This window comes from Natator depressus, chromosome 17 (assembly GCF_965152275.1).
Source record: "Natator depressus isolate rNatDep1 chromosome 17, rNatDep2.hap1, whole genome shotgun sequence".
Classification (NCBI taxonomy): domain Eukaryota; kingdom Metazoa; phylum Chordata; order Testudines; family Cheloniidae; genus Natator; species Natator depressus.
Genome location: NC_134250.1, coordinates 20,174,237 through 20,187,074, shown reverse-complemented (window position 1 = coordinate 20,187,074; position 12,838 = coordinate 20,174,237). Strand labels below are relative to the sequence as shown.

Sequence of the window (12,838 nt, the reverse complement as noted above, 5' to 3'; positions counted from 1 at the left end):
GATCTTAAGAACAATGAACAATCCTCCCAACACTTGCACCCCCCCTTTCTAGGGAAATGTTGGATAAAAAGCCTCACCAATTTGCATAGGTGACCACAGACCCAAACCCTTGGATCTGAGAACAATGAAAAAGCATTCAGTTTCTTACAAAAAGACTTTTAATAGAAATAGAAGTAAATAGAAATAAAAAAAAAATCCCCCCTGTAAAGTCAGGATGGTAGATACCTTACAGGGTAATTAGATTCAAAACATAGAGAACCCCTCTAGGCAAAAACCTTAAGTTACAAAAAGGATACACAGACAGAAATAGTTATTCTATTCAGCACAATTCTTTTCTCAGCCATTTAAAGAAATCATAATCTAACACGTACCTAGCTAGATTACTTACTAAAAGTTCTAAGGCTTCATTCCTGGTCTATCCCCGGCAAAGACAAAATATAGACAGACACACATACCCTTTGTTTCTCTCCCTCCTCCCAGCTTTTGAAAGTATCTTGTCTCCTCATTGGTCATTTTGGTCAGGTGCCAGCGAGGTTACCTTTAGCTTCTTAACCCTTTACAGGTGAGAGGAGATTTCCTCTGGCCAGGAGGGATTTTAAAGGGGTTTACCCTTCCCTTTATATTTATGACATATATATTCAAATTAGTTACTGCAGAAAACAAATTGTATAGTAATAGCGATAAGATGTTAAAGTATTTGCCACATATAATTCTACAATCTTTTTTTAGTATTATTCTTCCTTGCTACAATCAGTAATACAGCAATTCACAAAATAAAAATAAGAAGTCAGATTGCAATGAGTCAGAGCAAGCGATCTACACTATCACAATATGACAATCCACACAAAAGGCAATTTTTTAAATTAAAGTAATCACCAGGTTATTTAATTTAAAGTTCAGAGAGAGAAGTAACAATGTAGTTAGCATCTAATTACCATTCTATTCCCTTTGTACTATCATAATGATTCAACAGTTTTCAAATAGATTGATGATTGATATTATGTTTGTGCCCTGGAACTTAAAGCATGACATACATAACCACCACTGTGGATATATGTACAATGTATGCGGCTCAGGATGGACAGATTTGTGCTACCACATCAGTTTTTATTTCTGTGCAAGCGAGTTTGTAATGAGTGGTTTCAGAGTAGCAGCCGTGTTAGTCTGTATCCGCAAAAAGAAAAGGAGGACTTGTGGCACCTTCGAGACTAACAAATTTATTTGAGCATAAGCTTTCGTGAGCTATATCCGATGATGCATCCGATGAAGTGAGCTGTAGTTCACGAAAGCTTATGCTCAGATAAATTTGTTAGTCTCTAAGGTGCCACAAGTCCTCCTTTTCTTTTTTTGTAATGAGTGTATAGCAGCTGAGTGGGATGCACAGTGAATGAGGATTGCTCAGAATTCTAGAGCTTGTTGATTTAATTGGTTTGGGTTTTCTTTTACTAATTCAATTTGCAGTCAGGGAACTTGAGTATTTTATTGAAGCGTGTTTTTTCTTTAACAAGATACTTATCTTGTATATATTGATATGTACACACACGCACGCGCGCACCACACACACACACACTCTTCAGGGTGTCTGGAGTGGTATTTTTTCACTGGTGCTTTTGAATATTTGGGACACACCATAAACAGAGGTTTACATTTTTTCTCACATGCTCTACAAATTCTGGTTGGCAATGACAGGTAGATTTTTTGAGTCATCAGCCCAGGAGAGTAATCAAAGCCATGCTTGCAGATAAGAGTACCTAGAGTTAGGGTGGAGATGTAGAGGAGGAGGGGAAGAGGAGGAGGAGCCGTGAAGAGGACACTCTCAGAAAAGGGGAAGATGATGGCCCATCAAACACAGCACTTAAAGAGCAATCAAAGAGATGGGAGAAGAACCACAAAAGGACAGAACCACAAAAGCCAGCTGAGGACAACATTTCAAGAAGGAGGGAGTGGTCAACAGTGTCAAAAGCTGCCAACAGGACAAGGAGGTTAAGGATGGAGCACACACCCTGAGATCTGGCCACAAAGAGTACATTAGAGACTGTAGTGGAGTGCAGAGGGCAGAAACTAAACTGGAGAGAGTCAACAACAGAATTGGAGGACAGGCACTCCAGACAGCAGTTACAGACCTCACGTTCAATCAGTTTGTGAGTGCACCACCGTCAGCTTTTTCGTACTTTGCACTCTTCCATACAACAAATGAAGTTGTAAATTAGCTCTGGATGCCACACAGAGTAAAAGATTGTACGAAATCTCCTCCTGTGTAGGGACTGGGTTGATACCGAATACGATGCTCCTTTCCAGGCCAGAAAAGCGACGGATGCTGTCAAGAACAATGCCATGTCCCAGCACATCATCTGCCGTTGTGAAATCTGCATCCAGCTTGAAATTCTTCATCTCATTTTCCATTTTGGGCTGTAGCACGTGACGATATTTATCCTTCTCTTTCACTGTGCTGCACAGGATAGCAATGTCTTTCCCAGAGTAACCATTTTGGAAATATTGGAGACAGTTTTCAACCACATATGTTACTATTTCATCCTCCTCCAAGTTTCTTTCTACGTTAGAAACACCTGGCAGGGGATGGGCACATTCAGCTTCATCCAACAACATTCTTAACCGCTGATGAGGAATATCTATTTGTTGATTTCTTACAATCTTCTCCATCTCTTGTGCCATGATGTCGTATATCTGGGTGGCATTCCGGACCCCTTTGGTGAGCCACTCCTGAGGATATTGTTCTGATGGATGTGGAAGACCGCATGGAAATGTGTGACTTGTTTGCAAATAGTCCAAGAAGATCCAGAGAACACCAGGTTCACAATGATCATTTCCTTCTGTGATTTGCTCAGCCATCCTGTACCAGTCACCATCCTTTGATTGGAAATTCTGGGCCTCATCAATTACTAGGTGCTTCACTGGTTTGCAATATTTCCCATTTAAGAAGGTGATTCGGGTCACAGACTGGCAAATGTTTTTCTTTCTACAAAATAGAAGAAAATATTGGACGTGATTTTGATGAATTTCTGTCTGTGCACTGATCCGGCGCAGCAAGGTACCTACGCACATGGCTATCTTTAAACATGGAAGTAGTTGTACCAATGCTAGCAACAAGGATCCTGGAGGGAGACACTGCTCTGCCAAGAAACCATAAAGCCCCTGGAAGGGAAAGGGTGACTCTGGTTCTTGTTCTCAGGCTATAGAAGAGGAGCAAAAAACCCACTCCATCCAGAAGGAACACTGGGAGGACTTCTGTTATCATGGTCTGAGTCTAAAGTAATTTTGATTTTGAAAGACTTTTGAAAGACCAGGCCAGGATGAGTTGGTGCCAGGGAATGCAAAGGGCCCACGAAGAAACAGTGGCTCCCTGTGATGATCCCACCACAGCACCCAAGTACCTGAGCCTAGTCCGTGCTAGAATTCACAGCATTGTGAGCACTGGTGCAGCTGTATGTAATTTTGTCCTGGACTTGCCCCAAAGGGGACTGCAACCTCTCCTACACCGGAGAGCTCGGAAGCCTGAAGAATGGGTGGTGCTAGCCACGGAGGGCTGTGTAAGAGCAGGCAGGTGTGCGCTGATTCCAGCTCATCTCAGCTACAGCCGCTGCCAGCCAGGCTTGTATACAGCATCCAGCAGATACCAAAGCTGCCCTCCCGCAGTTTACCCCCAGGGAAGACAGCAATACAAACACTATTTGCCATCCTCTAGGGAGGAATCTCCTCTAGGGTACAGGGGGTTAGCTGGCTTCTTGAGGTGCATTTGCATCTCCCTGTACTAGCGGAGGGGTTAATCTGACCCAAAATGGTTTAAGGTGGTTTGTGGAGAAAGCCATTCCAAATGCCATTATACCTGTCCAGATTGTTCTGTAACATGAAAACGACTCGCTCATCTGTGGCATCATTTCAAGCTGTGTCTACACTGGAAAACTTCAGACTGATAATTCTCCACGGGCTGTAGCAATAATAGGAACTGTTAATGTAGACAGGGTGCAGGCTTGTCTACCACTGTGTCATCTACTGTGACCTTGTGTGGAGCTACACAGCTGAGGAATTAGGAGTCCGTTCGTTCATACTGTAGACAAGGCCTGAGAGCAGGAAGGTCTTTCTACAGCTTGTAAAAGATTTTTGGGTATTGATTTTCCTCTCCCTCCCCCCCATTTTAGATACAGTTGGGCACAATGTTGACTTACATATAAATTGCTCACCTCACAAATTCACTCAGTGGCTGGTTCTCACATAGGTAGAGAATATCTTCAGACTTGCAATGAGACACATTTTTTATCTTCTCTATGATTTTCAGGGCCACTATCGTTTTCCCAGTTCCCGGCAGGCCATAAATAAATTGCTTCTTGATCTTATGGAAATCTGTTCTTAGTAACTCATATAGTTTAATAGTGAGGAGATTGAAAAACTCACACCCAAGGCTGTCACTTAAAAAGGACCTAAAACCCAGTAAGACTATCACAAGTGAGTCCAGTAATTTTGGCATGTCCTTGTGGGATACATTGTAGCTACCAGGATACTTAACTTGCAAATCCAACTCTGTATTTCCTTCTTCATTGGTTTCAAGCTGTAGGAGATGGGGAATCACACACGCTCTCTGAGTGTATCCCCCAACATTTACCAGTTTCTGTTTCAATGCACGAGCAGTTTGTCTTGCATATTCAAACATATTCACAGAACAGTCCTTCTGAGTCACAGTGTACAGTGTTGGGTGTTTGCCTGCAGCTATTAAGAGAGCATCACAGACAACTTGCTGGTTCTCTGGCAATCCGATATCTACAGCCCAGCTCCTTGAAAATATCAGTAGTCCCTGAGATGCCTGCAGCTCTTCCATTTGCTCGTTCATTAAATTCTCCAGCCCTGGATACTTTGAGAACAGCTCTTTGGTGAGGTTTTCTGGTGTGTATTTATCCCATTAGAAATTACTAGAAATTGAGAGAATTAGAAAAATATTAACAAATTTTATGTCCATTTTCTTTTCTTCTTCCTTTTATTAAGACACTGCAGTACAGTTTGAAAAGTTGTTCCAACTGAAGGTATTGATGGTAAAAATAAAAGGAGTACTTGTGGCACCTTAGAGACTAGCAAATTTGTTAAATTGGTTAGTCTCTAAGGTGCCACAAGTCCTCCTTTTCTTTTTGCGGATACAGACTAACACGGCTGCTACTCTGAAACCTGATGGTAAAAATGTTGGATTGGCAATCCTGACAGCTGAAGTCCCTTATGCACAGAACCCGTACAGCCTGAGCAATGGCAAATGGGCTTTCCTGTGACCCACGGCCCCAACCCCCTGCCCATAATCATCCACCAGTGAGTCTCAGCTATACTCTGTAGGGACCTCCATAGGGATGAGAGGGGAGTTCAGTCTCCATGGGCCACTAATTCCTAGGCACCTCTGCTCACACTGCCAAACGAGGGGCCACTTGCAAAAAGTTTTTAACCGTCCCATCTTCACCAAAGTTCTGAGCTGCTGTTTCTGCCACTTTTCCTAACTACTCTCTTAACACTTAACTCCTTTTCTAAAGCTGAATTAGGAGCTGTTAATAATTATTTTTTATAAAAGAAACAGAGTTACTCCCTTGCATACAGTTTTGCAGGATTGGGCCGTTAGCCCATTTTTAGGTGTCAAATCATTCACAAAGCTGTCTTGATTTCTGCAAATGCATTTGTCATCCCCAGGGACTTGCGGAATATTTGGATTACGTGATGAATAATTGTCAGACTGCAGATTGTTCACAAACGCTTTGCTTTTCCTGTTTGCTATTCGTGATGTACTGGTCACACAGTAATGATTCTGCTCCCTGACAGCATGACAGAAACTTTTCAAACAGGAGAATAAATAATAATATCTAACCAGCATGAATGTTCAGAAAAATTTTCGTGCGTGCAAAAATCTGTGAATGTTGAAATTTGGTAATATTTTTAGCGAATAAGTAGTAAGACTTCACAAATAGTAGCAGACTGAACTTGGGCTATGTATTCAGGAATCTGTTTTCTTATTCAGAGAGCTCCACTGAGCTTACAAATAAAGGCCCTGATCCTGCAAACTCTGATGCACACACTTTGAAATCTACTGATGAAAAGCACTATATAAGAATTAGGTATTATGATGCATTTGCTTAACTTTGCTATGGTGAGTGGTTAGGATGGGAGCCAAAACTTTTTTAGGCACTTTTGCATTCTACAAGCATTTCACCTGAAATGTTTCCTGGAAATGGGAAGCTGGTCTACTGTCTCCTGAGGCTGGGTACCCCTTTCTCTCCAAATCGATGGTTTTGTCAGCTTCACTCATCTTCTAGCTTCATGGGAGCACCAGTGAGTGCCCCTTCAGTCCTTATAAAAGTCTCCCTTATAGCTGAGAGGAAAGACTCACTATCTTACTGCAAAAAGAAAAGGAGGACTTGTGGCACCTTAGAGACTAACCAATTTATTTGAGCATGAGCTTTCGTGAGCTGTAGCTCACGAAAGCTCATGCTCAAATAAATTGGTTAGTCTCTAAGGTGCCACAAGTCCTCCTTTTCTTTTTGCGAATACAGACTAACACGGCTGTTACTCTGAAACCTATCTTACTGCAGTCTTGCATGCTACTGAACAAGCTACAGAACACACCCCACAATCTCTGTATCTGCAGCGACTCCCCAGATGCCTCGTCAGGGATTATTTTGTGTAGCTCTGTGATGGGATGTATTCGACCTTTGCAGCCTCCTGCTGGGGGCGCCGTGGTCCTACTACACCCCACCCCAACAAGCAGCAAGCTGAGAGGGGAAAAGCAGCAAAGGTGGGTCCTCCAGCTTGCCTAGAGAGGACTCTCCAGAGCAGCTGTTCTGGAAACCACAGAGACCTGGGACTAGAGGGGCTAGGAACAGCCAATAAGGGCCCTGCTGGCCCAGATAAAAGGAGCCACCTGCCTTAGCAGTTCAGCTCCAAGCTGGGACCAGAGGTATGTGGAAGGGTGCTCCTCTCTGGCCAAAGGAACTTGGCAATTAGTTATGGCTGGCTACGCTTACATGGGGGGGAGGATCAGAGACAGAGACAGAGACAGAGAGAGAGAAAGACCTGAAGACATTGGCCCTGAGATACAGCTGGAGATAAAGGACTGGTAGGAAGAGACTCAGGGAAACTGCAGTAAAGGATTGAATACATGGCTACTGTGTATAGGATCCCTGGGTTGGAACCTGGAGTAGCTGGTTCCATATCTACCACAGGTGAAGAGGCATAAACCCCACAAAGGGGCAGGCCTTATTTGAGAGCCCAAAGGGCTGAATTTGCAGGGCTCAGAGCATGGGCCAAAGACCCTAGCAAGGACTCTTTAATACCCCAGAAGGGATTCATTTAGACTTTGTGACTTGGCTGGAGGGCCTAGCCATGGAAAACCTGCTAAGGTTGGCTGGCAGGGGGCATCGAGGTGAGAAAAGGACTGCAGCACTGCACCCAGCTGCTAGGAGGCACTCAAGAGGTGAGTGCCCCTTTACAGGCTCTAATTAACCAAACCATGCAAATTCACAACCTCCTAGTTTAAAGTAGCACATTTTTACACATGTAGCATGTAACTTTTGGTAACAAAGTTTTCCTCGCGTACCCTGGGCAGGGTGGAACCTAAACAGTAGCCCCTGAGGGGAAAGAAGTGGGGATAATTTGGGGACAGACCAGAGGACTGCTTCAGTGTCTAGGGCCCTAGGGCTGCAGTTCTGGAAAAGGCACAGCAAGAGCCCCTAGTGTGAGAAACCACTAGGTGACAGTGCTGTCATACCCTGGATGAGGGAGAGAAATGACAGATCCATGATGGAGATCCAGCGACTCTGAGAGAGGCTGGACAAAGGTGTGTGGAATGAAATTTTTCACAGATGGTCACTGTGTGTTCATTTTCTGGGTGCTCAGTTTGAGACACCTAAAGTGCTGAGCTCTCACAACTGTAGCTGAACTCAGTGGCAGTGCACGATGCTCAGATCCTCTGGCAGCCTGAAGGAGGGAGGACAAGGATGGGAGTCAAGAGGCCCTTGAATTTAATCCTTCCTCTGCCACTGATTCACTGAGAGGCCTTGGATGAGTCGCTTCGTCACTGGATAACTAGAACATCCCAAATGTCTCACAAGTGTTCAGCAAAATCATACTTCATTTGCAAACTTATAGCAGAAGTTCATTACTTCTTATTACCTAGTGCCCTGTTTAAAATGGTTCAGTCAGGGAGCACATGTGGCTTAGGTGTTCAATCACACATCATGAAGAATGAACAATGAATAGTTGACAGGAACAGATTAGGAACAATCCACAGTCTGAAATTTATTTGTCTTAATAGTTACAACAATTGAACATGTTCACGAAAATCAGGAAAGGTTCTGGAATGATTCGTTACTCAAAAAAAGCCTAAATTTGGAAACAGCGTTATCATTTCATACACCTCCACCAACTGTATAATGACATCAAAAAGTGAAATATAAAACAAATATTAAGGAAATCCAGCAGACCAAAACTAAATTCAATATTAAATGTCTGAGACCCCAAAGACCCCAGGAAATTCACACTTAAGTATAAAAGACACCTACAAGGACACCCATTTGACTTACAGTAATTATATAGCACCTGCACATTCTCTTATGTGAAAAACATTGAAATAAGAATTGAATATCATATAGATCACACATTCAAATAAATTAACCATGGTGAGGGAGGGTTGGCCGGAGAGGTCAAGGTTGGTCTGTTTGTCACCAGTTCATACGACATTGCTAGTGGCTTCAATCCTTAATTCTTCAAAAGCCAGTACTGTGCGTGCATAGAACATCACTTCTTATTCCACTCTAATGTTATTTGTAAACCAGATGCCTTCAAACATGTCTGTCAATGTACAGAAACCAGAAATAAACTAATAAAAACCAAAAAGACATACCTGGAAATAGAGATTTTTGCAGATCACGAAGACATGTGATGCCTGGGTTGGAATACACCGTTTTAGTGAGTGGAGGTCCACATGACACACTCAGCTCAGTCTTCAAGACATTAACTGGATTTGAAATCTCTTGAAAAGTAAATTAAAATTTAATATTAATATACTTATTTCACCCCAGCACCACCATAAGGATTTTTAATGAGCATGCCCTGAACTGCTCTCGGAATTGCTGTGGGTTTCGCATTTGCATTCATTTCACTCAAAATGAAATGAGATTAATTACTTTAACTGAAGGCCCTTATCTGGATACCCAGCTGCTGCAGCAGTGTCCCTTCAATGGCTACCTTACCGTGGCCGAAAGAGTAGAAGAATTCATTCTTTTGCATACTGGAGATATGGAGACCCTGAGGTTGGGAGTTGATTGCAAGGGCCAAGCATGAAGGAGGCCAGGTAGGAAAAGTAAGGAGAAGGTATAAATCAGGACCAAGATATTTGATTGTCCCATTGGTTTTGTCTGTAATTATTTCATAAGGAGGTTGAAATTGGGAGAGAAAGAGCTTGATCTTTGGTTCACGCTGATGAAGACAAGGCCAGTGATCAATAATGTTTTCACCATTTGCGATTTGATTAAGGATGAGGGCCTCCCCTGGGAGGGTTAAGGAGGAACATGGGTTATGGTGTCTCCTGTATGCAGATGACACTCACCTTTCTGTTACTGTCTCTGCCAATTCAGATGATGTGGTACGTTTTGATGAAGACTGTGTCTGCCCTTTTAGGCCGTCTTCGTGACAAAAAATTAGTGATGTTGACTACTTTAATGTAAAAATTATCCCTGCCTTGTCTCCACTAGGATTTCACATCAAGAGCCATCTTGAGTTACCTATCTCGGTGTAAAAACACACCTATTTTGTCAGCGAAGACATAACCTCACTGAGGCTGTTTATCCACTATTTGCTACTCTTGTTTGCTACTTGGGAGTCTGGTTAGATTCCCAGTTAGTACTGGAGGGTTCTCTTTCAGCGTTAGCCAAAATGGCTTCCTCTGCTCGCATCTAACCAGGAGGTTGGATGTGAAGCTTGCTACCATGATTCCTGCTTTTGTCACCTTAGACTAGGTGTCTACAAAGTGCAGTACACAGGACTGCATCTTAAATCAATGCAGAAACTGAGGACAATGCCAAGTGTTACAATAGTCTTGTTCAATGGGGCATCTCGCTGTTGAGCATATCACACCAGGGCCTTGTCATCTGCTCTTGCTGTCTGTGGGTTTTTGAGTGGAATTTAAGGTGTAGGTTTTGACCTATAAAGTTCTAATGGCCTGGGACGTCCCAGATTGAGAGACACTTCTCAACTCAGGCCATACCACCACAACTGAGATTGGCGGAGGCACCTGAGCTCTCAGGATATCAGAGAGAGCAGTTGGCTGGCAGGGCATTCTCCTTGTGGGCTCCTCCATTTGAGAACTCACCCCTCACACACCGCTTTCTTGATCTTCATGGTAAGCAGAAAGGCTCATCTGTTCATGGGGAATTTAGGAGGGAGATATTTCTTAAGGGGCAATATTTGAAGAGGATGGAGTATTTTTTCTCTCATTTCTCCTGTGCTGTAAAAGGTTTTTAATTATTTCCTGCCATGTATAGTGCGGTTGAGGTGAGGGTTTGATTTTGTATTTAATTGTGGTTTTTTCCCCTAAACATCAAGGACAATGAGAGCTTGGGACAACCTCCATTTTTGTTTGCTCCTAGAACAGCTAAGAAATAATAATGAAAACCAAAGATTTCTGTAACCTCCACTCAGAGTAACAAACAGTAAGTGGTCCTAGGGTGATGAAGGACAGGTTTGATCCAAAGTGAGTCACAACCGTCAATCAGAAGAAAGTGATATAATCCTAGTCACCGCGGGATGAGTGTCATTAAGGCAAAGGGGGGAGGGTTAACTGAATACTGTGATTCTTCCCATCTTCTTCCAGCAGTCATCTGCCAAGCCCCTCCTGGGCTCCATTCTCCATTGCCAGGTCCCGGCCTCTGTAGTGCTTCCTGTAGCTACTGGTCTCCTCAGCTCTCTCTGTTCTGTCCTGCTTCTCTCATCCCAATAGGCCTTGCTACTGCTTGCATTCACCTGATCTAGCAGGAAACACTAGCAGAGGTGATGGCTGGGGTCCTCTGCACGGCCCACCTCACCCTGTGACACGAGGCACAACACAGTGTGATTGAGGGTGACAAAATCAGGGCTTAAATGCTTCTCCCTCCCCATTTGCTGTGTGAAACATCTCTGCAAACAGGAGAAACCGGCTGGGCTGTAGACATAGTGTTGTCCTAGAGTAAATGAACCGAACAAAGAGAAAATATTTTCCCCTCCAGTTGTTTAGACATATAATACTTTTGGCCATATGTTATAACTTATGTCAGATTTCTTTTCATCTCACATTGTTATAAGTGATTTCTAAGTTGACAGTGTCCCTTTAAGAAAAGTATTGTGGGACACCAGTGACTTTAAGTTTTCGAACCACTTCACTTGTCAAGTTGCCAGTCATGCTACCAAGCTAGAAACACTGAAGTTTAGGTTAATATGGGAAAATAAACTATTAAACTTTATATTTTTAATCATTTGACCTGGATCGGTTGCCACCATCATAGCTGTCCAGTCTTCGGCCATCAGTCTCTCAATGCGGTCACTCTTCACAATCCATGAGTCAGGGTTATCCGAAAACACAGCGCAACAAAAGGGTTTGATTTTCACAGCACATAGATAGCCACGCAAGTTTCCATCATTATCCCACACATGCAGGATTTGATGGGCAACATTCAGTTTTGCCTGAGAATTACAGATATGTGAGATAGGCAACTTCTTGCTGACATATTCTATTACTCTGCATAATTCGTTGGTTTTAACATTTTCTTTGCTACATCCAACCACTTTCCTACTGTCATCCACTCCAATAAACAAATATCCCCCTTGTGTGTTTGCAAAAGCAGAGATATAATGTGGCAAGTTGTCTTCAATGTGTTTCAAGATGTTCTTTGAAGAGAACTCTTTAAATTCCACATGGGTCGACTCAAGTGAAATTCAGTTTCTCACCATAGGTGAGGTGGTCTGCATTAAAAATATCTTCAGCAGAGTCTTGTATTGACCAGTGTTCAGGAAGAACAGATGTCTCAGCTCTTTGCTTTGTCTCATCAGATTCTCTCCTGTCACAACCTTTCTTCATTTCAAGAAATTCTGCAGCCACGCTAGAATTCATTCTCTCAGCAGAAGTGCCAGATCTTTGGTACAAGCCTGTTCTTATGCTGCAAATCCGTGGTGAAGGCAAAACTTCACTGCTCCAAGACTTAACAAAAATGAATAATTTGTTGTTCTGCTGCATACATTCAAAATAGTTTTCAAACTTTTTAGATGAAATGAGTTCCGTAAGGGATTTTCGTATATCCTGTCCAAGCCCATCCTTTATGTAACTGTAGCATTCGTTCTCAATCTCCGCCTCTACCAAGCCGCCTCCGGAGTTCAACAATGCACACGCTGCTCGGGAGATTTTACCATTTTGTTTCCTTTTCAGTTTGGTGTTGTGCATTTTGTTTCGTGTTTTCTCGCCAAAAGTTACTTTTTCAACTTTCACAACCACATCAGCATAGTTAGTGTTGAGATCAACAGACGGGTGCTCCTCTTTCAGGGCCATCCTGTTCCTGAAACAAGCAAAAGGATAAGTCTCTCTTAAAGCATTATATTAAAACGATAGGTAGGGGCAGTGGGAGAACTGAAGACCATGTGTAATGCCCCTTGGGTGGGTTGTTGGCAGAGGGGATTGAACCTGAGGCCTCTGGATCTTAAAGCATGAGCCTCTACTCGCTGAGCAAAAAATTCAATTCAGTTAGCCAAGGCTGTAGGTACCGCCAGTAGGGGAAAGAGCACCACACAGAGTGGATGTGGGTTATACGTCCATCCTCTAACACAAGAGACGGTA

At 43.0% G+C, this 12,838-nt stretch overlaps 1 pseudogene; it reads right to left on the bottom strand.

Annotated features, from left to right (window-relative positions):
- Positions 1-2,130: 2,130 nt before the first annotated feature.
- Positions 2,131-12,553, bottom strand: LOC142000570 (schlafen family member 13-like; annotated as a pseudogene).
- Positions 12,554-12,838: the final 285 nt, after the last annotated feature.